Source organism: Triticum aestivum, chromosome 3A (assembly GCF_018294505.1).
Source record: "Triticum aestivum cultivar Chinese Spring chromosome 3A, IWGSC CS RefSeq v2.1, whole genome shotgun sequence".
Taxonomy (NCBI): Eukaryota; Viridiplantae; Streptophyta; class Magnoliopsida; order Poales; family Poaceae; genus Triticum; species Triticum aestivum.
This window is the reverse complement of record NC_057800.1, coordinates 521,433,611-521,460,960: the sequence shown is the minus strand read 5'-3', so window position 1 is coordinate 521,460,960 and position 27,350 is coordinate 521,433,611.

Below are 27,350 nucleotides of genomic sequence, written 5' to 3'. Positions count from 1 at the left end.
TACTAGTGACACTTATGTTTGTTTACATATTCACACATGTATTATGTTTCTAGTTAATACAATTCTAGCATGAATAATAAACATTTATCATGAAATAAGGAAATAAATAATAACTTTATTATTGCCTCTAGGGCGTATTTCCTTCAGTCTCCCACTTGCACTAGAGTCAATAATCTAGTTCACATCTCCATGTGATTTAACACCAATAGTTCACATCACCATGTGATTAACACCCATAGTTCACATCGTCATGTGACCAACACCCAAAGGGTTTACTAGAGTCAATAATCTAGTTCACATCGCTAAGTGATTAACACCCTAAGAGTACTAAGGTGTGATCATGTTTTGCTTGTGAGAGAATTTTAGTCACATTCAGATCCGTTTGTATTTTGCAAATTTCTATGTCAACAATGCTCTGCACGGAGCTACTCTAGCTAATTGCTCCCACTTTCAAAATGTATCCAAATTGAGACTTAGAGTCATCTGGATCAGTGTCAAAATTTGCATCGACGTAACCCTTTACGACGAACCTTTTGTCACCTCCATAATCGAGAAACATATCCTTGTTCCACTAAGGATAATTTTGACCGTTGTCCAGTGATCTACTCCTAGATCACTATTGTACTCTCTTGCTAAACACAGTGTAGGGTATACAATAGATCAGGTACACAACATGTCATACTTTATAGAAACTATGGCTGAGGCATAGGGAATGACTTTCATTCTCTTTCTATCTTCTGCTGTGGTCGGGCTTTGAGTCTTACTCAATTTCACACCTTGTAACACAGGTAAGAACTCTTTCTTTGACTGTTCCATTTTGAACTACTTCAAAATCTTGTCAAGGTATGTAATCATTGAAAAAAACTTATCAAGCGTCTTGATCTATCTCTGTAGATCTTGATGCTCAAAATGTAAGTAGCTTCACCGAGGTCTTCATTTGAAAAACTCTTTTCAAATACTCCTTTATGCTTTCTAGAAAATTCTACATTATTTCCGATCAACAATATGCCATTCACATATATTTATCAAAAATGCTGTAGTGCTCCCACTCACTTTCTTGTAAATACAGGCTTCACCACAAGTCTGTATAAAACTATATGCTTTGATCAACTCATCAAAGCGTATATTCCAACTCTGAGATGCTTGCACATTTTGTTAGCACCTATAGGATTGACAAAACCTTCTGGTTGCATCATATACAACTCTTATTTAAGAAATCCATTAAGGAATGTAGTTTTGACATCTATTTGCCAGATTTCATAAAATGTGGCAATTTGCTAACATGATTCGGACAGACTTAAGCATCGCTACGAGTGAGAAAATCTCATCATAGTCAACACCTTGAACTTTGTCAAAACCTTTTTTTCGACAAGTCTAGCTTTGTAGATAGTAACACTACTATCAGCGTCCGTCTTCCTCTTGAAGATCCATTTATTTTCTATGGCTTGCCGATCAACGGGCAAGTCAACCAAAGTCCACACTTTGTTCTCATACATGGATCCCATCTCAGATTTCATGGCCTCAAGCCATTTCGTAGAATCTGGGCTCATCATCGCTTCCTCATAGTTCGTAGGTTTGTCATGGTCAATTAACATGACCTCCAGAACAGGATTACCGTACCACTATGGTACGGATCTCAATCTAGTTGACCTACGAGGTTTGGTAGTAACTTGATCTGAAGTTATATGATCATCATCATTAGCTTCCTCACTAATTGGTGTAGGAGTCACAGAAACAGATTTCTGTGATGAACTACTTTCCAATAAGGGAGCAGGTACAGTTACCTCATCAAGTTCTACTTTCCTCCCACTCACTTCTTTCGAGAGAAACTCCTTCTCTAGAAAGGATCCATTCTCAGCAACAAATATCTTGCCTTCGGATCTATGATAGAAGGTGTACCCAACAGTTACTTTTGGGTATCCTATGAAGACGCACTTCTCCGACTTGGGTTTGAGCTTATCAAGATGAAACTTTTTCATATAAGCATCGCAACCCCAAACTTTAAGAAATGACAGCTTAGGTTTCTTGCCAAACCATAATTCATACGGTGTCGTCTCAACGGATTTAGATGGTGCCCTATTTAGCGTAAATGTAGCTGTCTCTAATGCATAACCCCAAAATGATAGTGCTAAATCGGTAAGAGACATCATAGATCGCACCATATCTAATAAAGTATGGTTACGACATTCGGACACACCATTACACTGTGGTGTTCCAGGTGGCATGAGTAGTGAAACTATTTCACATTGTTTTAAATGAAGGCCAAACTTGTAACTCAAATATTTTACTTCTGCGATCATATTGTAGAAACTTTTATTTTCTTGTTACGATGATTTTCAACTTCACCCTGAAATTCTTTGAACTTTTCAAATGTTCCAGACTTATGTTTCATTAAGTAGATATACCCATATCTGCTTAAATCATCTTTGAAGGTGAGAAAATAATGATACCCGCCGCGAGCCTCAATATTCATCGGACCACATACATCAGTATGTATGATTTCCAACAAATCTGTTGCTCGCTCCATTGTTCCGGAGAACGAAGTCTTAGTCATCTTGCCCATGAGGCATGGTTCGCAAGCATCAACTGATTCATAATCAAGTGATTCAAAAAGCCCATCAGCATGGATTTTCTTCATGCGCTTTACACCAATATGACCTAAACGGCAATGCCACAAATAAGTTGCACTATCATTATTAACTTTGCATCTTTTGGCTTCAATATTATGAAAATGTGTATGACCATGATCGAGATCCAACAAACCATTTTCATTGGGTGTATGACCATAGAAGGTTTTATTCATGTAAATAGAACAACAATTATTCTCTAACTTACATGAATAACCGTATTGCAATAAACATGATCCAATCATATTCATGCTCAACGCAAACACTAAATAACATTTATTTTAGGTTTAACACTAATCCTGAAAGTATAGGGAGTGTGCGATGATGATCATATCAATCTTGGAACCATTTCCAATACAAATCGTCACTTCACCCTTAACTAGTGTCTGTTCATTCTGCAAGTCCCGTTTCGAGTTACTATTCTTAGCAACTAAACTAGTATCAAATACTGAGGGGTTGCTATAAACACTAGTAAAGTACACATCAATAACATGTATATCAAATATACCTATGTTCACTTTGCCATCCTTCTTATCCACCAATTACTTGGGGTAGTTCCGCTTCCAGTGACCAGTCCCTTTGCAGTAGAAGCACTCAGTTTCAGGCTTAGGTCCAGACTTGGGTTTTTTCACTTGAGCAGCAACTTGCTTGTCGTTCTTCTTGAAGTTCCCCTTTCTTCCCTTTGTCCCTTTACTTGAAACTAGTGGTTTTTTTTACCATCAACACTTGATGCTTTTCTTGATTTCTACCTTCGTCGATTCCAGCATCACGAAGAGCTTGGGAATTGTTTCTGTTATCCCTTGCATATTATAGTTCATCACGAAGTTCTACTAACTTGGTGATGGTGACTAGAGAATTCTGTCAATCACTATTTTATCTGGAAGATTAACTCCCACTTGATTCAAGCGATTGTAGTACCCAGACAATCTGAGGACATGCTCACTGCTTGAGCTATTCTCCTCCATCTTTTAGCTATAGAACTTGTTGGAGAGTTCATATCTCTCAACTCGGGTATTTGCTTGAAATATTAACTTCAACTCCTGAACATCTCATATGGTCCATGACGTTCAAAACATCTTTGAAGTCCCGATTCCAAGCCGTTTAAGCATGGTGCACTAAACTATCAAGTAGTCATCATATTGAGCTAGCCAAACGTTCATAACATATGCATCTGCTCCTGCAATAGGTTTGTCACCTAGCTGTGCATCAAGGACATAATTCTTCTGTGCAGCAATGAGGATAAACCTCAGATCACGGATCCAATCTGCATCATTCCTACTAACATCTTTCAACTTAGTTTTCTCTAGGAACATATCAAAAATAAAACAGGGGAGCTAAACGCAAGCTATTGATCTACAGCATAGATATGCTAATACTACCAGGACTAAGTTCATGATAAATTTAAGTTCAATTAATCATATTACTTAAGAACTCCCACTTAGATAGACATCCCTCTAATACTCTAAGTTATCACGTGATCCATATCAACTAAACCATGTCCGATCATCACGTGAGATGGAGTAGTTTCAATGGTGAACATCACTATGTTGATCATATCTACTATATGATTCACGCTCGAACTTTCGGTCTCAGTGTTCCGAGGCCATATCTGTTATATGCTAGGCTTGTTAAGTTTAACCTGAGTATTCCTTGTGTGCAACTGTTTTGCACCCGTTGTATTTGAACTAGAGCCTATCACACCCGATCATCACGTGGTGTCTCAGCACGAAGAACTTTCGCAATGGTGCATACTCAGGGAGAACACTTGTACCTTGATAATTAGTGAGATATCATATTATAAAGATACCGTCGAACTAAGCAAAATAAGATGTATCAAAGATAAACATCACATGCAATCAAAATATGTGACATGATATGGCCATCATCATCTTGTGCCTTTGATCTCCATCTCCAAAGCTTTGTCATGATTTCCATCGTCACCGGCATGACACCATGATCTCCATAATCTTGATCTATATCAATGTGTCGTCACATGGTCGTCTCGCCAACTATTTCTCTTGCAACTATTGCTATCGCATAGCGATAAAGTAAAGCAATTATTTGGCGCTTGCATCTTATGCAATAAAGGACAACCATAAGGCTTCTGCCAGTTGCCGATAACTTCAACAAAACCATATCACATCACAACACAACTTATATCTCATCACGTCTTAACCATATCACATCACAACATACCCTGCAAAAACAAGTTAGACGTCCTCTACTTTGTTGTTGCAAGTTTTACGTGGCTGCTACGGGCTGAACAAGAACTGTTCTTACCTACGCAACAAAACCACAGCGATAGTTTGTCAAGTTAGTGATGTTTTAACCTTCTCAAGGACCGGGCGTAGCCACACTCGGTTCAACTAAAGTTGGAGAAACTGACACCCGCTAGTCACCTATGTGCATAGCACGACGGTAAAACCAGTCTCGCGTAAGCGTACGCGTAATGTCGGTCTGGGCCGCTTCATCCAACAATACCGCCGAACCAAAGTGTGCCATGCTAGTAAGCAATATGACTTATATCGCCCACAACTCACTTGTGTTCTACTCGTGCCTATAACATCAACGCATAAAACCTCGGATGCCACTATTGGGGAACATAGTAATTTCAAAAAAAATCCTACGCACATGCAAGATCATGGTGATGCATAGCAACGAGAGGGGAGAGTGTGTCCACGTACCCTCGTAGACCGAAAGCGGAAGCGTTAGCACAACATGGTTGGTGTAGTCGTACGTCTTCACGATCCGACTGATCAAATACCGAATGCACGGCACCTCCAAGTTATGCACATGTTCAACTTAATGATGTCCCTCGAACTTCGATCCAGCCGAGTGTTGAGGGAGAGTTTCGTCAGCACGACGGCGTGGTGACGATGATGATGTTCTACCGACGCAGGGCTTGACCTAATGTAACGCTCGGATAATCATGCTACAGTAATCCCACGCTAATCATGCCACGTCACCTCGGTTACTGTTGCTAACCTCGCAATGATTCGAAACCGTTTCAAAATGTAAATTCTAAATATGTCAAACAACAAAAGTTGAAACATAAATGTTCGGTGGGTGCCGAATATTACAAGGGTAATTATAGTAAAGAAAACATATTTTTAGAAAGTGCCTGAATATTTTAAAATGAATTAAAACAGAAAAGAAAAATAAATAATAGTAAAAGAACAAAATAGAAAAAAGGAAAAAGGGAAAAGAAAGCCCCCCCTGGACCAGGCGGCCCAGCTCACAGGCCAGACCGGCCCACCTGGCCGAGCTGGCCACAACCGGCCCGGCTCCCCTGCCTCGTCCCCTTCCCCTGTTCCCCCAACCCGGGTCGGAACAGGGGCGCGTCCCCGCCTAACCGCCTCCCCGGCACCGACGCCAGGAGGGGATAAGGCTGCCCCGCCCCGCCTCCTCGATCCCGCCTCCCACTTCCCTCGCTCTCTCTCTCGGTGCCTGCGCTTTCCCCCCCTCAGATCCACCGCGCTGCTTCCCCTTCCCTATCACCACCGAACGCCACCGCCGCCATGGCTCCGGCCTAGCCACGGCCACCGCGCTCGCCTTGCCGCCCCACTATGTCCCCAAGGTCTTCCATTGTCCGCTGCTTCGACTGGTGCACCCCGTTGGAGCACGGAGCAACTGCAACGCCCACGACACCGCCGTCTTCCTCCTCTGCTCCGACAAGCTTCGCCGCTGCTCTTCACTAACTCCGGCGACGCCCCTGCAGCTACTAAACCCCCAAGGGTCACCGTGTGTGCCGCTCGGTGAGCCCCCACTTCCTCTTCTCTCTCGCGCACGCCCTAGCTAGCTGTCGTCGTAGCACCCGAACGCTCCTCCGCGGATCTTGTCGCCGGCGGGACTCCGATGACCAAATGGTCACGAGCCAGCGCCTGTTGCTTTGGCCACCTCGCGTACGTCTCGCCTGGCCTCTCCGTTTGCTTGTTGCCGCACCGCATTGCCATTTCCCTCCCGCGCCTGAACTGCCGTCCGCTGCGCTCGTCGCTGGCGACTTTTCCGGCCACCTCCGGCCATGCCACCGCCACCACTAGACGCGGGGCACTCTCCTTGTTCAAACGCAAGAGATGGCGCTCGATTTGGTGCCGCGTAGGCGAATCCCGACGCTCGCCGGCGTTCGGCCGCTGCGCGCGGGCTCGCCGGAGCTATGCTCCGCTGAGTTGGCACACCTAGGGCCACCCCTGGGACACTGCCTGTGGGCCTGGGGGCCGCAACTGGCCACGTTGACCGAAGTCAACTACGCTGACGTGGCAGCTACTGCCACTGACATGCGGGCTCCATGCCATAAAACGAATAAAAACAAATAGATAAACTGCTAATTAATTAAATTAATTAATTAAAACCTAATCTCTCACTGACTACTAGGCCCCCACCTGCTAATTAACCCAATTAATTAGTCTAAACCCCCCTGTTAGTGCCCTGTCAATGACATGTGGGTCCCACTGGACCCACCTGTCTCGTTTGACTGGTCAGCCGACCTGTTGACCAGATGATGTCAGCATTGCATCATGCTAATGTCATAATTCCTTTTTTGTTAAATAAGTAAATTCCAATAAATGATTTAAATCTTTAGAAAATCATATCTTTTAATCCGTAACTCGGATGAAAATAATTTGTACATGAAAGTTGCTCAGAACGACGAGACGAATCAGGACATGAAGCCCATTCGTCCGCCACGCATCCCTAGCATAGCGAACATGCAACTTTCCCTCCGGTTCATTTGTCGAAAAATGCGAAACACCGGGGATATTTTCCCGAGTGATTCCCCCCCTTCACCGGTACCACCTCATACCGCGTTAGGGCACCCTAGCACTGATACTGGTCATGTCATGCATCGCTATGCATCTGTTTGTTTAATATTTATTGTTTCTTCCCCCTCTTCTCTCCGGTAGACTACGAGACTGACGCTGCTACTGGTGCCCCGATCGACTACGTTGTTGACGACCCCTCCTTGCCAGAGCAACCAGGAAAGCCCCCCCCCCTTTATCACCAGATATCGCCTACTCTTCTCTCTACTGCTTGCATTAGAGTAGTGTAGCATGTTACTGCTTTCCATTAATCCTATTCTGATGCATAGCCTGTCATTGTAGCTACAGTTGTTGATACCTTACCTGCAATCCTAAATGCCTAGTATAGGATGCTAGTTTATCATCAGTGACCCTACATTCTTGTCTGTCTGCCATGCTATACTATCGGGCCGTGATCACTAGGGAGGTGATCACGGGTATATATTATATATCTTATACATGATACATGTGATGACTAAAGACGGGTCCGCTCATAGAGTACCCACGAGTGATTCACGGATTGGGGGCTGAAAGGACCTTTGTCCCGACGGCCCTCTGTATGGATCTTTGTGGCGGAGCGACAGGGCAGGTTGAGACCACCCAGGAGAGAGGTGGGCCTAGCCCTGGTCGGCGTTCACGATTACTTAAAGATAACACGCTTAACGAGATCTTGGTATTTGATCTGAGTCTGGCCACTGGCCTATACGCACTAACCAACTACGCGGGAACAGTTATGGGCACTCGACGTCGTGGTATCAGCCGAAGCCTTTGTGACATCAGCGACTGAGCGGCACGCCCCGGGTTGGACCACGTAACGCAACTTCCTTTGTAATGGAGGTTGCTAGATCTGCTCACCGGCCGCGTACGCAACGTGCAGGTGTGCAATGGCCGATGGGCCCAGACCCCTGCGCCATAGGATTTAGACCAGCGTGCTGACCTCTCTGTTCTGCCTAGGTAGGGCTGCGACGTGTTGATCCTCCGAGGTCGGGCATGACCCAGGAAAGTGTTGGAAATATGCCCTAGAGGCAATAATAAATTAGTTATTATTATATTATATTTCATTGTTCATGATAATCGTTTATTATCCATGCTAGAATTGTATTGATAGGAAACTCAGATACATGTGTGGATACATAGACAACACCATGTCCCTAATAAGCCTCTAGTTGACTAGCTCATTGATCAATAGATGGTTACGGTTTCCTGACCATGGACATTGGATGTCGTTGATAATGGGATCACATCATTAGGAGAATGATGTGATGGACAAGACCCAATCCTAAGCCTAGCAAAAGATCGTGTAGTTCGTATGCTAAAGCTTTTCTAATGTCAAGTATCATTTCCTTAGACCATGAGATTGTGCAACTCCCAGATACCGTAGGAGTGCTTTGGGTGTGCCAAACGTCACAACGTAACCGTGTGGCTATAAAGGTGCACTATAGGTATCTCCGAAAGTGTCTGTTGGGTTGGCACGAATCGAGACTGGGATTTGTCACTCCGTGTAACGGAGAGGTATCTCTGGGCCCACTCGGTAGGACATCATCATAATGTGCACAATGTGACCAAGGAGTTGATCACGGGATGATGTGTTACAGAACGAGTAAAGAGACTTGCCGGTAACGAGATTGAACAAGGTATCGGGATACCGACGATCGAATCTCGGGCAAGTATCGTACCGATAGACAAAGGGAATTGCATACGGGATTGATTTAATCCTTGACATCGTGGTTCATCCGATGAGATCATCGTGGATCATGTGGGAACCAACATGGGTATCCAGATCCCGCTATTGGTTATTGACCGGAGAGTTGTCTCGGCCATGTCTGCATGACTCCCGAGCCCGTAGGGTCTAAACACTTAAGGTTCGATGACACTAGGGTTACAGGGAAAGTATGTACGCGGTTACCGAATGTTGTTCGGAGTCCCGGATGAGATCCTGGACGTCACGAGGAGTTCCGGAATGGTCTGGAGGTAAAGATTTATATATAGGAAGTCCCATTTTGGTCACCGGAAAAGTTTCGGGTGCTATCGGTAACGTACCGGGACCACCGGGAGGGTCCCGGGGGTCCACCAGGTGGGGCCACCGGCCCCGGAGGCCTACATGGGCCAACAGTGGGAAGGGACCAGCCCCTAGGTGGGCTGGGGCGCCTCCCACCAAGGCCCAAGGCGCCTCCAAGAGGGGAAGGGGCAAACCCTAGGGCAGATGGGCCCTAAGGCCCACCCCAGGTGCGCCTCCCCCGCTCCCCCTTGTGGCCGCCACCCTAGATGGGATCTAGGGCTGCCGCACCCCTTGGGGTGGGAACCCTAGTGGGGGCGCAGCCCCCTCCCCTCCCCCTATATATACTTGAGGTATGGGGGCTGCCCAACATACGATTCGATCTCTCTCTTCGCGCAGCCCTACCTCTCTCCCTCCTCGTCTCTCGTAGTGCTTGGCGAAGCCCTGCTGGAGTTCCGCGTTCCTCCACCACCACCACGCCGTTGTGCTGCTGCTGGATGAAGTCTTCCCAACCTCTCCTTCTCCCCTTGCTGGATCAAGGCATGGGAGACGTCACCGGGCTACACGTGTGTTGAACGCGGAGGCGCCGTGGTTCGGCGCTTAGATCGGAATCAACTGCGATCTGAATCGCTACGAGTACGAATCCTTCATCCGCATTCTTGCAACGCTTCCGCTTAGCGATCTACAAGGGTATGTAGATGCACTCTCCTTCCCCTCGTTGCTACATTACTCCATAGATTGATCTTGGTGATGCGTAGAAAATTTTAAATTTCTGCTACGATCCCCAACAGTGGCATCATGAGCTAGGTCTATGTGTAGTTTCTATGCACGAGTAGAACACAAGTTGTTGTGGGCGTCGATTTTGTCAATTTACTTGCCGTTACTAGTCTTGATTCGGCGGCATTGTGGGATGAAGCGGCCCGGACTGACCTTATACGTACGCTTACGTGAGACTGGTTCCACCGACTGACATGCCCTAGTTGCATAAGGTGGCTAGCGGGTGTCTGTCTCTCCCACTTTAGTCGGATCGGATTCGATGAAAAGGGTCCTTATGAAGGGTAAATAGAAATTGGCATATCACGTTGTGGTTTTGGCGTAGGTAAGAAACGTTCTTGCTAGAAACCTATAGCAGCCACGTAAAAAAACTGGCAACAACAATTAGAGGACGTCTAACTTGTTTTTGCATCATATGCCTTGTGATGTGATATGGACAAAAGGATGTGATGAATGATATATGTGATGTATGAGATTGATCATGTTCTTGTAATAGGAATCATGACTTGCATGTCGATGAGTATGACAACCGGCAGGAGCCATAGGAGTTGTCATAATTTATTTATGACCTGCGTGTCAACTTTAACGTCATGTAATTACTTTACTTTATTGCTAAAGCATTAGCCATAGTAGTAGAAGTAATAGATGACGAGACAACTTCAAGAAGACACGATGATGGAGATCATGATGATGGAGATCATGGTGTCATGCCGGTGACGATGATGATCATGGCGCCCCGAAGATGGAGATCAAAAGGAGCAAAATGATATTGGCCATATCATGTCACTATTTGATTACATGTGATGTTTATCATGTTTTACATCTTATTTACTTAGAACGATGGTAGCTTAAATAAGATGATCCCTCGCAATAATTTCAAGAATTGTGTTCCCCCTAACTGTGCACTGTTGCGAAGGTTCGTTGTTTTGAAGCACCACGTGATGATCGGGTGTGATAGATTCTAACGTTCGAATACAACGGGTGTAAGCCAGATTTACACACGCAATACACGACTTGACGAGCCTAGCATGTACAGACATGGCCTCGGAACACGGAAGACCGAAAGGTCGAGCATGAGTCCTATAGAAGATACGATCAACATGAAGATGTTCACCGATGTTGACTAGTCCGTCTCACGTGATGATCGGACACGGCCTAGTTGACTTGGATCATGTTTCACTTAGATGACTAGAGGGATGTCTATTTGAGTGGGAGTTCATTAAATAATTTGATTAGATGAACTTAATTATCATGAACATAGTCTAAATTGTCTTTGCAAATATGTTGTAGATAAATAGCTCACGTTGTAGCTCCCTGTTTCAATACGTTCCTAGAGAAAGACCAAGTTGAAAGATATTGTAAGCAATGATGCAGACTGGGTCCATAGTCCGAGGAGTGTCCTCACTACTACATAGAAGGCTTACGTCTTTGATGCACCGCTCGATGTGCAAACCCCTACAACATCGTCTGTGGATGTTGTGAACACCTGACAGACACATCCTGATGACTACTTGATAGTTTAGTGCACCATACTTTACGGCTTAGAATCGGGATTCCAATGACATTTTGAACGCCATAAAACATATGAGATGTTCCAAGAGCTGAAATTGGGATTTCAGGCTCATGCCCGTGTTGAGAGGTATGAGACCTCTGACAAGTTCTTTTGCCAACAAGATGGAGGAGAATAGCTCAGCTAGTGAGCATGTGCTCAGAATGTCTGGGTGCTACAATCACTCAAATCAAGTGGGAGTTAAACTTCCAGATAAGATAGTGATTGATAGAGTTCTCTAGCCACTATCACTAAGCTACTAGATCTTCGTGATGAACTATGACATGCAAGGGATGGAGTTGATCCCGGAACTATTCGCGGTGCTTAAGACCGCAAAAGGTAGAAATCAAGAAGGAGCATCAAGTGTTGATGGTTTAACAAGACCACTGGTTTCAAGAAGGGCAAGGGCTAGAAGGGAAACTTCATGGATGGCAAACCAGTTGCCACTCCAGTGAAGGAACCCAAGGTTGAACCTAAACCCGAGACTAAGTGCTTCTATTGTAAGGGGAACGGTCACTGGTAGCGGAATTGCCCCAAATGCATGGTAGATAAGAAGGCTGGCAACTTCAACAAAGTATATACGTGTTATTAATGTGTACCTCACTAGTACTCCTGGTAGCACCTGGGTATTGGATACCGGTTCAGTTGCTATTATTGGTGACTTGAAGCAAAAGCTACGGACTAAATGGAGACTGGCTAAGGGCGAGGTGACGATGTGTGTTGGAAGTGTTTCCAAAGTTGATGAGATCACCATCGCATGCTCCATCTACCTTCGAGATTAGTATTGAACCTAGATAAATGTTATCAGGTGTCTACGTTGAGCATGAATATGATTAGATCATGTTCATTGCAATATGGTTATTCATTTAAGTTAGAGAATAATGGTTATTCTGTTTACATGAATAATACCTTTCATGGTCATGCACCTATGTGAATGGTTCAGTGAATCTCGGTCGTGGTAATACACATGTTCACGCCAAAAGATGTAGAGTTAATAATGATAGTACCACTTTCTTGTGGCACTGCCGCTTAGGTCATATTGGCATAAGATGCATGAAGAAACTCCATATTGATGGATGTTTGGAGTCACTTGATTTTGAATCGCTTGACACATGCGAGCCATGCCTCATGGGCAGGATGACTAAGATCCCGTTTTCAGGTACAATGAAACGGGCAAGTGACTTGTTGGAAATCATGCATGCTGATGCGTGTGATCCAATGAGAATTGAAGCGTGCAGTGGATATCGCTATTTTCTCATCTTCATTGACGATTTGGGTAGATATAGGTATATTTACTTAATGAAGCACAAGTCTGAAATGTTTGAAAAGTTCAAGCGATCTCAGAGTGAAGTTGATCGGCAAGCCATTGAGATAAATGGATCTTTAAGAAGAAGATGGATGTGGGCGGTAATGTTACCGTCTATGAAGCTCAACTTGTGGCAAAGAGTCTTTTCACAAGTTCAAGGAGTTGACTACGATGAGAATTTCTCACCCGTAGTGATGCTTAAGTCCGTCGGAATCAAGTTAGCATTAGCTGTATTTTTCAATTATGAAATCTGACAGATGGATGTCAAAAACAAGTTTTCTTACCAGTTTTCATAAGAAAAGGTTGTATGTGATACAATAAAAGGTTTTGTCGATCCTAAGGATGCTAAAAGGTATGCTGGCTCCAGTAATCCTTCTATGGACTAGAGCAAGCATCTCGGAGTCGGAACATATGCTTTGATGGAGTGATCAAAGCTTTTAGGTTTATACAATGTTTGCTAGAAACTTGTATTTACAAGAAAGTGAGTGGGAGCACTACAACATTTCTGATAAGTATATGTGGATGACATATTGTTGATTCGAAATAATGTAGAATTTCTGGAAAGCATAAACGGTTGTTTGAAGAGTGATTTTCAAAGGAAGACCTGGATAAAGCTGCTTACATATTGGGCATCAAGACCTATAGAAATAGATCAAGACGCTTGATAATACTTTCAAAGAACGCACACCTTGACATGTTTTTGAAGGATTTCAAAATAGATCAGTCAAAGAAGGGGTTCTTACCTGAGTTGTAAGGTGTGAAGTTGAGTAAGACTCAAAGCTTGACCATGGCAGAAGAAAGAGGAAGGACGAAGGTCGTCCCCTATGCTTTTGTCATAGGCTCTATACGGTATGCCATGCTGAGTACCGCACCTGATGTGTGCCTTGCCACATGTCTGGCAAGAGGGTACAAAGGTGATCTAGGAGTGGATCACCAGATAGCGGTCAAAATTATCCTTACAGGAATAAGGAAATGTTTCTCGGTTATGGAGGTGATAAAGAGTTCAACATAAAGAGTTACGTCGATGCAAGCTTAACACCTATTCGGATAGCTCTGAGTAGAGATATCGGATACGTATAATGGAGCAACAATTTGGAATAGCTCCAAGTGGAACGTGGTAGCAGCATCTGCGATATGACATAAAGTTTTGCAAAATACATAGGGATCTGAATATGGCAGACCCGTTGACTACAACCTCTCTCACAGGCATAACATGATCAAACCCAGAACTCATTGAGTGTTAATCACATAGTGATGTGAACTAGATTATTGAGTCTAGTAAACTCTTTGGATGTTGGTCACATGGCGATGTAACCTATGAGTGTTAATCACAAGGCGATGTGAACTAGATTATTGACTCTAGTGTAAGTGGGAGACTATTGGAAATATGCCCTAGAGGCAATGATAAATTAGTTATTATTATATTATATTTCATTGTTCATGATAATCGTTTATTATCCATGCTAGAATTGTATTGATAGGAAACTCAGATACATGTTGGATACATAGACAACACCATGTCCCAAGTAAGCCTCTAGTTGACTAGCTCGTTGATCAATAGATGGTTACGGTTTCCTAACCATGGACATTGGATGTCGTTGATAACGGGATCAGATCATTAGGAGAATGGTGTGATGGACAAGACCCAATCCTAAGCCTAGCACAAGATCGTGTAGTTCGTATGCTAAAGCTTTTCTAATGTCAAGTATCATTTCCTTAGACCATGAGATTGTGCAACTCCCGGATACCGTAGGAGTTCTTTGGGTGTGCCAAACGTCACAAGTAACTGGGTGGCTATAAAGGTGCACTACAGGTATCTCCGAAAGTGTCTGTTGGGTTGGCACGAATCGAGACTGGGATTTGTCACTCCGTGTAACGGAGAGGTATCTCTGGGCCCACTCGGTATGACATCATCATAATGTGCACAATGTGACCAAGGAGTTGATCACAGGATGGTGTTACGGAACGAGTAAAGAGACTTGCCAGTAACGAGATTGAACAAGGTATCGGGATACCGACGATCGAATCTCGGGCAAGTATCGTACCCATAGACAAAGGGAATTGTATACATGATTGATTTAATCCTTGACATCGTGGTTCATCCGATGAGATCATCGTGGAGCATGTGGGAACCAACATGGTTATCTAGATCCCGCCGTTGGTTATTGACCGGAGAGTTGTCTCGGCCATGTCTGCATGACTCCCGAGCCCGTAGGGTCTACACACTTAAGGTTCGATGACGCTAAGGTTATAGGGAAAGTATGTACGCAGTTACCGAATGTTGTTCGGAGTCCCGGATGAGATCCCGGACGTCACGAGGAGTTCCGGAATGGTCCGGAGGTAAAGATTTATATATAGGAAGTCTCGTTTTGGTCACCGGAAAAGTTTCGGGTGCTATCGGTAACGTACCGGGACCACCGGGAGGGTCCCGGGGGTCCACCAGGTGGGGCCACTGGCCCCGGAGGCCTACATGGGCCAATAGTGGGAAGGGACCAGCCCCTAGGTGGGCTGGGGCGCCTCCCACCAAGACCCAAGGCGCCTCCAAGAGGGGAAGGGGGCAAACCCTAGGGCAGATGGGCCCTAAGGCCCACCCCAGGTGCGCCTCCCCCTCTCCCCCTTGTGGCCGCCACCCTAGATGGGATCTAGGGCTGCCGCACCCCTTGGGGTGGGAACCCTAGAGGGGACGCAGCCCCCTCCCCTTCCCCTATATATACTTGAGGTATGGGGGCTGCCCAACATACGATTCGATCTATCTCTTAGCGCAGCCCTACCTCTCTCCCTCCTCGTCTCTCGTAGTGCTTGGCGAAGCCCTGCTGGAGTTCCGCGCTCCTCCACCACCACCATGCCGTCGTGCTGCTGCTGGACGGAGTCTTCCCAACCTCTCCTTATTCCCTTGCTGAATCAAGGCGTGGGAGACGTCACCGGGCTGCACGTGTGTTGAACGTGGAGGCGCTGTGGTTCGGCGCTTAGATCAGAATCAACTGCGATCTGAATCGCTACGAGTATGACTCCTTCATCCGCGTTCTTGCAACGCTTCCGCTTAGCGATCTACAAGGGTATGTAGATGCACTCTCCTTCCCCTCGTTGCTAGATTACTCCATAGATTGATCTTGGTGATGCGTAGAAAATTTTAAATTTCTGCAACGATCCCCAACAGAAAGTGTGTCCGGACAAAAGGGATCGAGCGTGTTGGGAAATGTGGTGCATCCCTGCAGGGAAGTTAATCTATTCGAATAGCCATGATCTTCGGTAACAGGATGACTTGGAGTTGTACCTTGACCTTATGACAACTAGAACCGGTTACTTAATAAAACACACCCTTCCAAGTGCCAGATACAACCTAGTGATCGCTCTCTAACAGGGCGACGAGGAGAGGATTGCTGGGTAGGTTTATGCTACACGATGCTACTTTGTGAACTTACCTTCTGCTCTCTTCTACATGCTGCAAGATGGAGGTGCCAGAAGCATAGTCTTCGATAGGACTACATATCCCCCTCTTATTCCGGCATTCTACAGTTCAGTCATGATACCCTTATTCTATTTGATACCAATGCATACATATGTAGTGTAGCTCCTTGCTTGCGAGTACTTTGGATGAGTACTCACGGTTGCTTTGCTCCCCCTTTCCTCCTTCCTATACCCGATTGCTGCGACCAGACATTGGAGTCCAGGAGCAAGAAGCCACCGTCGACGACGACTCCTACTACACTGGAGGTGCCTACTACTACGTGCAGGCCGCTGACGACGACCATGAGTAGTTCAGGAGGATCCTAGGCAGGAGGCTTGTGCCTCTTTCGATCTGTATCCCTAGTTTGTGCTAGCCTTCTTAAGGCAAACTTGTTTAACTTATGTATGTACTAAGATATTGTTGCTTCCGCTGACTCGTCTATGATCGAGCTCTTATATTCGAGCCCTTGAGGCCCCTGGCTTGTAATATGATGCTTTTATGACTTATTTTATTTGTAGAGTTGTGTTGTGATATCTTCCCGTGAGTCCCTGATCTTGATCATACACGTTTGAGTGTATGATTAGTGTATGATTGAATCAGGGGCGTCACAAGTTGGTATCAGAGCCAACTGCCTGTAGGAATCCCCCTTCCACACTCCCTGGCCGAACTCGAGTCTAGACATTACAAAACTTTTTACTAACCTGGTTGTGTGCCTTATGGGCCCATGTCGCCATTTGGGTGGTATTAGGATCTTTTACTCCTCGATCCTTACTCTGGGACTCTGAACTCTCTTCTGCTCGGGTTAAACGGTTTTACTAACTTTAACATTAGGATCCCGTGACCACGTTAACCCCAAAGTTGGATAAGCCCTAGTTATTGCTTAGAGTAGTATGTTGAACATTATCCACACTGTCATTAGACTTCTTTGAAACACCTTTGTTTTCAGATGGAGCCCACGAGACAGGTCGTGCGCCACACGATGGCCATTGGTGCCTCAGGATCACCTGCTGTGTTGGTTGAGATGATGACCTATTTGGGCTATCGCTGGCACCCGGAGTACACTGTCTACGAGGAGTACCGGGACTTCAACCAGGAGCAGTACCGTGCCATTGTCCACGTCTACTCTTGGGAGTATGACTCCACTACCATGCTGCACACTGCTCATGGTGTTGGAGTGACTATCGACATGGCGGTCCATGATGCTGCTTATGCTGCTCTGACACATCTTTGTGGAGAGTATCGGGAGTTGGACACCTCCCCTTTCAGGCACATTGCTATCGCATCGGATGTTGGTGTGGAGGGATACTACACTGATGCCTACTCCATTGTCACCCGAGAGCCCTTCTACCATCAAAACCTGGTTCTGCATGCTGATGGGCTGGATCGAGCTAACCGAGCTCTTCGCCATGAGTTGTACACCACCCGTCAGCACCTGTACCGTGCTCTGACGCTGTTGCACCCCTCTGTACGATCTGGTGATCTGTCGCGTTCTGTGATCTACCCTACCAGGACTGTGATGCCCCAGGGCGTTGGCTGGCCAAAAGTGGGAGGCTACTCTCCCGCACTTGGTCCTCTTCTGCCACCTGCACGTCGGGTTCCGCACCAGAGTATCCGCGGACCCTAGGCTACTCACGTGGAGGACTTCCCTTTGCGTCACTACCAGCTGTCAGGCTACACCTACCTCCACAGTTCCTCCTGGGACTGATGTAGGCTTGCTTGTTAGTGTTAGATGCATTCACCGCGAGCCCACATGCCGCCTATGATGTTCTTGGTCTGTGTACTGAACTCTGTGTACCGAACTCTATGCGTGATCTCTTTTGTAAGATATGCCAACTACTATGTAGTATCTATCGTGTTCCTTTCATTATGCATGTTTCATCATGAATGATTCTTGTCCTTGCAAATTCTCAATGCTAAACTACCCCTGTTATATATTAGCAGGATGGTTAGACCAGGTGGTCATGGTTGTGGTGGCCATGCCCCACCACCGCCTGAGTACATGGCTGGGATGATGTAACAGTTTGAGCTGAATCGCCAGTTCATGGAGGATATTATGGCTCAGTTTCCTTGCCCCAATATAAACCAGCAGCCATCCCAAGTTACTCTACAGGATTTCATGCGTCTCAACCCAACTGTGTATTGCAGCTCAACTCAGCCTCTGGATGCTGATGACTGGCTCCGTGACATCACCTAGGAGATGGAGTCTGCCGATGTAGCCCCTGCCAGCTATGTCACCTTTGCTTCCTTGTTCCTGAAAGGACCCGCTGCTCAATGGTGGGATAGCCACAGGCGTACTCTGCTGGTTGGAACAATCACCACCTGGCCAGACTTCCAACCTGCTTTCCATGAGTCATGGACCGGAAGAAGCGCGAGTTCTGCAACCTCACCCAAGGCAACAAAATTGTTGAAGCTTATCAGCGGGAGTTTCTTGACTTGTCCTGCTATGCTGAAGAAGACATTGCAACTGATGCACGCAGATAGGAGAAGTTCCATGATGGCCTTCAAGCTGACATCAAGCTCGCACTTCTAGGGCATGACTTTGCTGATTTCGCCACCTTGGTGAACAAGTCCATCAATGTCAAAAATGGTCCGCAGGAACACCAGAGCTCTCACAGGCGCAATCGTGACACGGGCTCATCTTCGGGCCCATCCTCGCAAAAGCGTAGGGTATGGATTCCCAACAGCATGTACCAGTCTACTGCACCTGCTCCAAGGCAGTCCTATGCTACACCGTGTCTGCCTCCCCCACCAACTAGGCAGCCAAGACTTCCAGCTCCACCACCCCGAGCTCCTGTTCCCACTCCCAATAATGGTCTATGCTACAAGTGTGGCCAACCTGGTCACCTTGCCAGGAACTACTATCAGAATCAGAACCAGAATCAACTGGCCCTTCCCACAGCTGGCTGTGGAAGCAACCAGCCTCGCAACAACACTGCCAGGTCTTATGGTCGTGTTCATGCCAACCACGTTGATCTCAATGAAGTTCTAGACCAGCCTGCTACTGTGATGGGTACACTCCTCGTAAATTCTGTACCAGCATCCATTTTATTTGATACAGGAGTATCGCATTCATTCATATCAGCTGAGTTTGCATTCATGCATGGCATTAAATACGATGAGATGAACATTGCGATAGTGGTACACACTCCTGCGGGCCAATGCCAAACCTCTATGGTTAGTCACAACGTTCCCGTTGAAATTGAAGGACTGGAATTCCTTGCCTCTCCCATCGTACTGAAGTCCTGTAGCATTGACCTCATTCTGGGAATGGATTGGTTGAAAGAGCATACTGCTTCTATAGTTTGCGCTACTAAGACCGTCCATCTGCTACACCCTTCTGATGAAATAATTGCTTACCAGGCTCATCTAGTTCAGAACGCCGAGGCACGACTTTATGCCTTGAATGCGTTGAACGCTGCACCTTTCGAGGGCATTGAAAACATTCCCATCGTTTGTGAATTCCAAGACGTCTTTCCGGGAGAACTTCCAGGGATTCCCCCTGCTAGAGCTGTCGAATTCATCATCGACTTGAAACCAGGCACCACCCCTATAGCCAAACGACCCTACAAGATGTCGCCACATGAACTCACTGAGCTTAAGGAGGAAATCGACAAATCTCTTAGCAAAGGGTTCATTCGCCCTAGTTGCTCTCCTTGGGGAGCACCTTCTCTCTTTGTTAAGAAGAAGCATGGGACAAACCGATTGGTCCAAGACTACCGTCCTATAAACCAAGCTACCATTCAGAATAAATACCCTCTTCCTCGGATCAATGATCTTTATGATCAACTGGCTGGTTCATCAGTGTTCTCCAAACTCGATTTGAGGTTGGGTTACCACCAAATCCGTGTTCGTGAAGAGGATATCCCAAAAACCGCCTCCGTGACTCGGTATGGATCATACGAGTACACCGTCATGTCATTCGGCTTAACGAATGCTCCAGCCACTTTCCCTCACCTGATGAACTACATATTCATGGATTACCTTGACAAGTTCATCGTGGATTATCTGGATGATATCCTGGTATTTTCCAAGAACAAAGAAGAACATGCTGAACATCTTCGTCTTGTGCTGGAAAAGCTTCGAGAGCATCAACTGTATGCTAAGTATTCCAAGTGTGAATTTTGGCTCCCTAAAGTAACCTATCTTGGGCACGTCATCTCCAAGGATGGTATTGTCGTCAACCCTGAACGAGTTCAGGCTATTCTCGATTGGACTCCTCCGAAGAATGTCAAGCAAGTCCGAAGTTTTCTCGATCTCGCCAGCTATTGTCGTCGATTTGTCGAGAACTTCTCCAAGATTGCCAGGCCTCTGACTAATCTGTTGCATAAGGGCGTCAGGTTGTGGACAGATAAGTGTCAGGAAAGCTTCCAGGCACTCAAAGACAAGTTGACTTCTGCCCCAGTGCTTGCTCCACCTGATATTAAGAAGGACTTTGTCATTTACTGTGATGCTTCCCGTCAAGGATTAGGCTGTGTCCTAATGAAAGAGTGCAGAGTGATTGCTTATGCCTCTCATCAACTGCGCCCTCATGAAGAAAACTACCCAGTTCACAACCTCGAGCTTGCTGCTGTCATTCATGCTTTGAAGCAGTGGTGACATTACCTTCTCGGTAATCATTGCGAGATCTGCACCGACCACCAAAGTCTGAAGTATCTGTTTACTTAGCCAGATCCGAACCTCCATTAGCAGAGATGGATGGAGACTGCTGCAGACTTTGACGTGGGTATATCCTATACCCCCGGCAAGGCTAATGTAATGGTTGATGCCTTGAGCCGCAAGTCTTTCTGCAACCACCTCCAGGTTCACAAAGTTCAGGCCTCGCTTGTCGAAGAATTTAGAAAGCTGAACCTTCATATTGTTCCCCCTGGTGCACTCGCTCCCCCTCCCCCGGAGTTCCAAAATATGAATCTTCGTGTTGTTACTAAGGGTTCTCTAAATACCCTGGCTGTCGTACCAGATCTTGTAGATGGTATAAAGACTATCCAAGGTTATGACTCTGAAGTCTAGAAGATTAAACGCCATCTCGCAGAAGGAAAGACCTCATTCTTCACTATCACCAATGATGGTGCCTTGTACTTCAAAGGCCGCCTAGTGGTACCATGTTCGAGGAAAAACCTAGATCAGACTAAAAAGGTTATGAAAGAAGCTCATGATACACCTTTGTCTATTCATCCCAGTAGTACAAAGATGTACCAAGACATCCGTCAGAGATTCTGGTGGTCTAATATGAAGCAGGACATTGCTCGTTATGTTGTTGAGTGTGACGTTTGCCGTCGTATCAAAGCTGAACATCAAAGGACTGCTGGAACTCTGCAACCTATCTCTATTCCTGAATGGAAATGGGACCATGTTGAAATGGATTTCGTCACTGGATTTCCCAAATCACAGAAAGGTAATGATGCTATTCTTGTCATCATTGACCGACTTTCTAAAGTTGCACATTTTCTGGCGGTCACAGAAACAATCACTGCTAGTCAGCTTGCAACTCTCTACATGTCCAGAATTGTTTCACTTCACGGTATTCCACTGGTTATCAGTTCAGACCATGGCAGCTTATTCACTTCAAGATTTTGGGCAAGTTTCCAAGAAGCTATGCGGACTCATCTGTCATTCAGTACTGCGTTTCATCCTCGGTCGCAGGGTCAAGTTGAACATATTAACCAAGTTCTCGAGGACATGCTTCGAGCTTGTGTAATTTCCTTCGGCAAGAAATGGGATGAATCTCTTCTATATGCTAAGTTCTCTTATAATAATAGCTATCAAGCTAGTCTGAAGATGTGCCCCTTCGAAGTATTATATGGATGAAAGTGTCGGACCCCTCTGAACTGGTCAGAAACTGGGGAACGTCCATTCTTCGGTCTGGATATTATCCAACAGGCTGAAGAACAAGTCCGCATTATTCGCAAGAATCTCAAGACTGCTCAATCACGTCAGAAGAGTCAGTATGACCGTCATCACAAAGACATGGTCTATCAACTTGGCGAAAAGGCTTATCTTCGAGTTACACCAATGAAGGGTGCTCACCGCTTCGGGATCAAGGGCAAGCTAGCTCCTCGCTATATTGGCCCCTTCCCTATTCTGGAAAGGCATGGAAAAGTGGCATATCAACTGGACCTTCCGTCAAACCTTTCTTAGGTTCACGATGAGTTCCACGTGTCACAACTCCGACGCTGCTTCAAGGACCCAATCCGAGCAGTGGATCATGAAGTGCTCGAATTGCAATAGGACCTCTCCTATAAAGAGCATCCGGTCTGCATTCTCGACCAAGCTGAACGCCGCACACGTTAGAAGGCGATCAAGTTCCTCAAAGTCAAGTGGTCGAATCACTCTGAAGACGAAGCTACCTGGGAACGCGAGGATCGTCTTCGCGATGAATACCCCGCACTGTTTCCTTCTACCACCTAAATCTCGGGACAAGATTTCTTGTAGTGGAGGAGATTTGTAACGCCCGGATAATCATGCTACAGTAATCCCATGCTAATCATGCCACGTCACCTCGGTTACTGTTGCTAACCTCGCAATGATTCGAAACCGTTTCAAAATTTAAATTCTAAATATGTCAAACAACAAAAGTTTTCAAAAGTTGAAACAAAAATGTTCGGTGGGTGCTGAATATTACGAGGGTAATTATAGCAAAGAAAACATATTTTTAGAAAGTGCCTGAATATTTTAAAATTAATTAAAAAAGAAAAGAAAAATAAATAATAGTAAAAGAACAAAACAGAAAAAAGGAAAAAGGGAAAAGAAAGCCCCCCTGGACCAGGCGGCCCAGCTCACAGGCCAGACCGGCCCACCTGGCCCAGCTGGCCACAACCGGCCCGGCTCCCCTGCCTTGTCCCCTTCCCGTGTTCCCCCGACCCGGGTCGGAACAGGGGCGTGTCGCCGCCTAACCGCCTCGCCGGCACCGACGCCGGGAGGGGATAAGGCCGCCACGCCCTGCCTCCTCGATCCTGCCTCCCACTTCCCCCGCTCTCTCTCGGTGTCTGCGCTTTCCCCCCCTCAGATCCACCGCGCTGCTTCCCCTTCCCCATCACTGCCGAACGCCACTGCCGCCATGGCTCTGGCCTAGCCACGGCCACCGCGCCCGCCTTGCCGCCCCATTGTGTCCCCAAGGTCCACCATCGTCCGCTGCTTCGACTGGTGCACCCCGTTGGAGCTCGGAGCCACCGCAACACCCACATCACCGCCGTCTTCCTCCTCTGCTCCGACAAGCTTCGCCGCCGCTCTTCAACAACTCCGGCAACGCCCCTGCAGCTACTAAATCCCCAAGGGCCACCGTGTGTGCCGCTCGGTGAGCCTCCGCTTCCTCTTCTCTCTCACGCGCGCCCTAACTAGCTGTCGCCGTAGCACCCGAACGCTCTGCCACGTATCTCGTCGCCGGCGGGACTCCGGTGACCAAATGGTCACGGGCCAGCGCCCGTTGCTTTTGCCACCTCGCGTACGTCTCGCCTGGCCTCTCCGTTTGCTTGTTGCCGCACCGCATTGCCGTTTCCCTCCCGCGCCTGAACTGTCGTCCGCCACGCTCGTCGCCGACGACTTTTCCGGCCACCTCCGGCCACGCCACCGCCACCACTAGATGCGGGGCACTCTCCTCATTCGAACGCAAGAGACGACGCCCGGTTTGGTGCCGCGTAGGCGAATCCCGACGCTCGCAGGCGTTAGCCGCTACGCGCGGGCTCGCCGGAGCTACTCCGGCGGCTCCGCTGAGTTGGCACACCTGGGGCCACCCCTGGGTCACTGCCTAGGGGCCTGGGGGCCCCAACTGGCCACGTTGACCGAAGTCAACTACGTTGACGTGGCTGCTACTGCCACTGACATGCGGGCCCCATGCCATAAAACGAATAAAAACAAATAGATAAACTGCTAATTAATTAAATTAATTAATTAAAACCTCATCTCTCACTGACTACTAGGCCCCCACCTACTAATTAACCCAATTAATTAGTCTAAACCCCCCCTGTTACTGCCCTGTCAATAACATGTGGGTCCCACTGGACCCACCTATCTGGTTTGACTGGTCAGCCGACCTGTTGACCAGCTAACGTCGACATTGCATCATGCTGATGTCATAATTCCTTTTTGTTAAAATAAGTAAATTCCAATAAATGATTTAAATCTTTAGAAAATCATATCTTCTAATCCGTAACTCAGATGAAAATAATTTGTACATGAAAGTTGCTAAGAACGACGAGACGAATCCGGATATGCAGCCCGTTCGTCCGCCATGCATCCCTAGCATAGAGAACATGCAACTTTCCCCTCCGGTTCATCTGTCCGAAAACGCGAAACACCGGGGATATTTTCCCGGGTGATTCCCCCCTTCACTGGTACCACCTCATACCGCGTTAGGGCACCCCTAGCACCGATACTTGTCATGTCATGCATCGCTATGCATCTGTTTGTTTAATATTTATTGTTTCTTCCCCCTCTTCTCTCCGGTAGACTACGAGACTGATGCCGCTACTGGTGCCCCGATCGACTACGTTGTTGACGACCCCTCCTTGCCAGAGCAACCAGGAAAGCCCCCCCCCCCCCCCCCCGCTTGATCACCAGATATCGCCTACTCTTCTCTCTACTTCTTGTATTAGAGTAGTGTAGCATGCTGCTGCTTTCCGTTAATCCTATTCTGATGCATAGCCTGTCATTGTAGCTACAGTTGTTGATACCTTACCTGCAATCCTAAATGCCTAGTATAGGATACTAGTTTATCATCAGTGACCCTACATTCTTGTCCGTCTGCCATGTTATACTATTGGGTCGTGATCACTAGGGAGGTGATCACGGGTATATATTATATATCTTATACATGACACATGTGATGACTAAAGACGGGTCGGCTCGTAGAGTACCCGCGAGTGATTCACGGATTGGGGGCTGAAAGGACCTTTGTCCCGATGGCCCTCTGGGTGGATCTTTGTGGCGGAGCAACAGGGCAGGTTGAGACCACCCAGGAGAGAGGTGGGCCTAGCCCTGGTCGGCGTTTGCGGTTACTTCAAGATAACATGCTTAACGAGATCTTGGTATTTGATCTGAGTCTGGCCACTGGTCTATACGCACTAACCAACTACGCGGGAACAGTTATGGGCACTCAACGTCGTGGTATCAGCCGAAGCCTTCGTGACGTCAGCAACTAAGCGGTGCGTGCCGGGTTGGACCGGGCAACAGAACTTCCTTTGTAATGGAGGTTGCTTGGTCTGCTCACCGGCCGCGTACGCAACATGCAGGTGTGCAATGGGCGATGGACCCAGACCCCTGCGCTATAGGATTTAGACCGGCGTGCTGACCTCTCTGTTGTGCCTAGGTAGGGCTGCGACGTGTTGATCTTCCGAGGCTGGCCATGACCCAGGAAAGTGTGTTCGGACAAAGGGGATCGAGTGTGTTGGGAAATGTGGTGCATCCCTGCAGGGAAGTTAATCTATTCGAATAGCCGTGATCTTCGGTAACAGGACGACTTGGAGTTTTACCTTGACCTTATGACAACTAGAACCGGTTACTTAATAAAACACACCCTTCCAAGTGCCAGATACATCCCGGTGATCGCTCTCTAACAGGGCGACGAGGAGAGGGTCGCTGGGTAGGTTTATGCTACACGATGCTACTTGGTGAACTTACCTTCTGCTCTCTTCTACATGCTACAAGATGGAGGTGGCCAGAAGCGTAGTCTTCGATAGGACTACCTATCTTCCTCTTATTCCGGCATTCTGCAGTTCAGTCCACATATGATACCCTTATTCTATTTGATACCAATGCATACATATGTATTGTAGCTCCTTGCTTGCGAGTACTTTGGATGAGTACTCACGGTTGCTTTGCTCCCCCTTTCCCCTTCCTATACCCGATTGCTGCGACCAGACGTTGGAGTCCAGGAGCAAGATGCCACCGTCGACGACGACTCCTACTACACTGGAGGTGCCTACTACTACGTGCAGGCTGCTGATGATGACCAGGAGTAGTTCAGGAGGATCCCAGGCAGGAGGCCTGTGCCTCTTTCGATCTGTATCCCTAGTTTGTGCTAGCCTTCTTAAGGCAAACTTGTTTAACTTATGTCTGTACTCTGATATTGTTGCTTCTGCTGACTTGCCTATGATCGAGCTCTTGTATTCGAGCCCTCGAGGCCCCTGGCTTGTAATATGATGCTTGTATGACTTATTTTATTTGTAGAGTTGTGTTGTGATATCTTCCCGTGAGTCCCTGATCTTCATCGTACATGTCTGCGTGGATGATTAGTGTATGATTGAATCGGGGGCGTCACACCTAAACACCACTAAGATATGATCGAGGTGGATTATGGTGGAGGGGGCCACCGCACACGGCTAAGAGATCAAGAGATCAATTGTTGTATCTATGGGGTGCCCCCTCGCCACGTATATAAAGGAGTGGAGGAGGGGAGGGGCCGACCCTCTCAATGGTGCGCCCTAGGGGAGTCCTACTCCCACCGGGAGTAGGATTCCCCCTTACCTAGTAGAACTAGGAGCCCTTCCAAGTAGTAGGAGTAGGAGAGAAGGAAAGGGAAAAGAGAAGAGAAGAGAAGGAGGGGGCGCAGCCCTCCCCCTAGTCCAATTCAGACTAGGCCTTGGGGGCACGCGACTTGCCTCTCTCTCTTTCCCCTAAAGCCCAATAAGGCCCATACACTCCCCAGCGAATTCCCGTAAGTCTCCGGTACTCCGATAAATAGCCGAATCACTCGGAAGCTTTCCGATGTCCGAATATAGTCGTCCAATATATCGATCTTTATGTCTCGATCATTTTGAGACTCCTAGTCATGTCCCTGATCTCATCCGGGACTCCGAACTACCTTCGGTACATTAAATCACATAAACTCATAATATAACCGTCATCGAACTTTAAGCGTGCGGA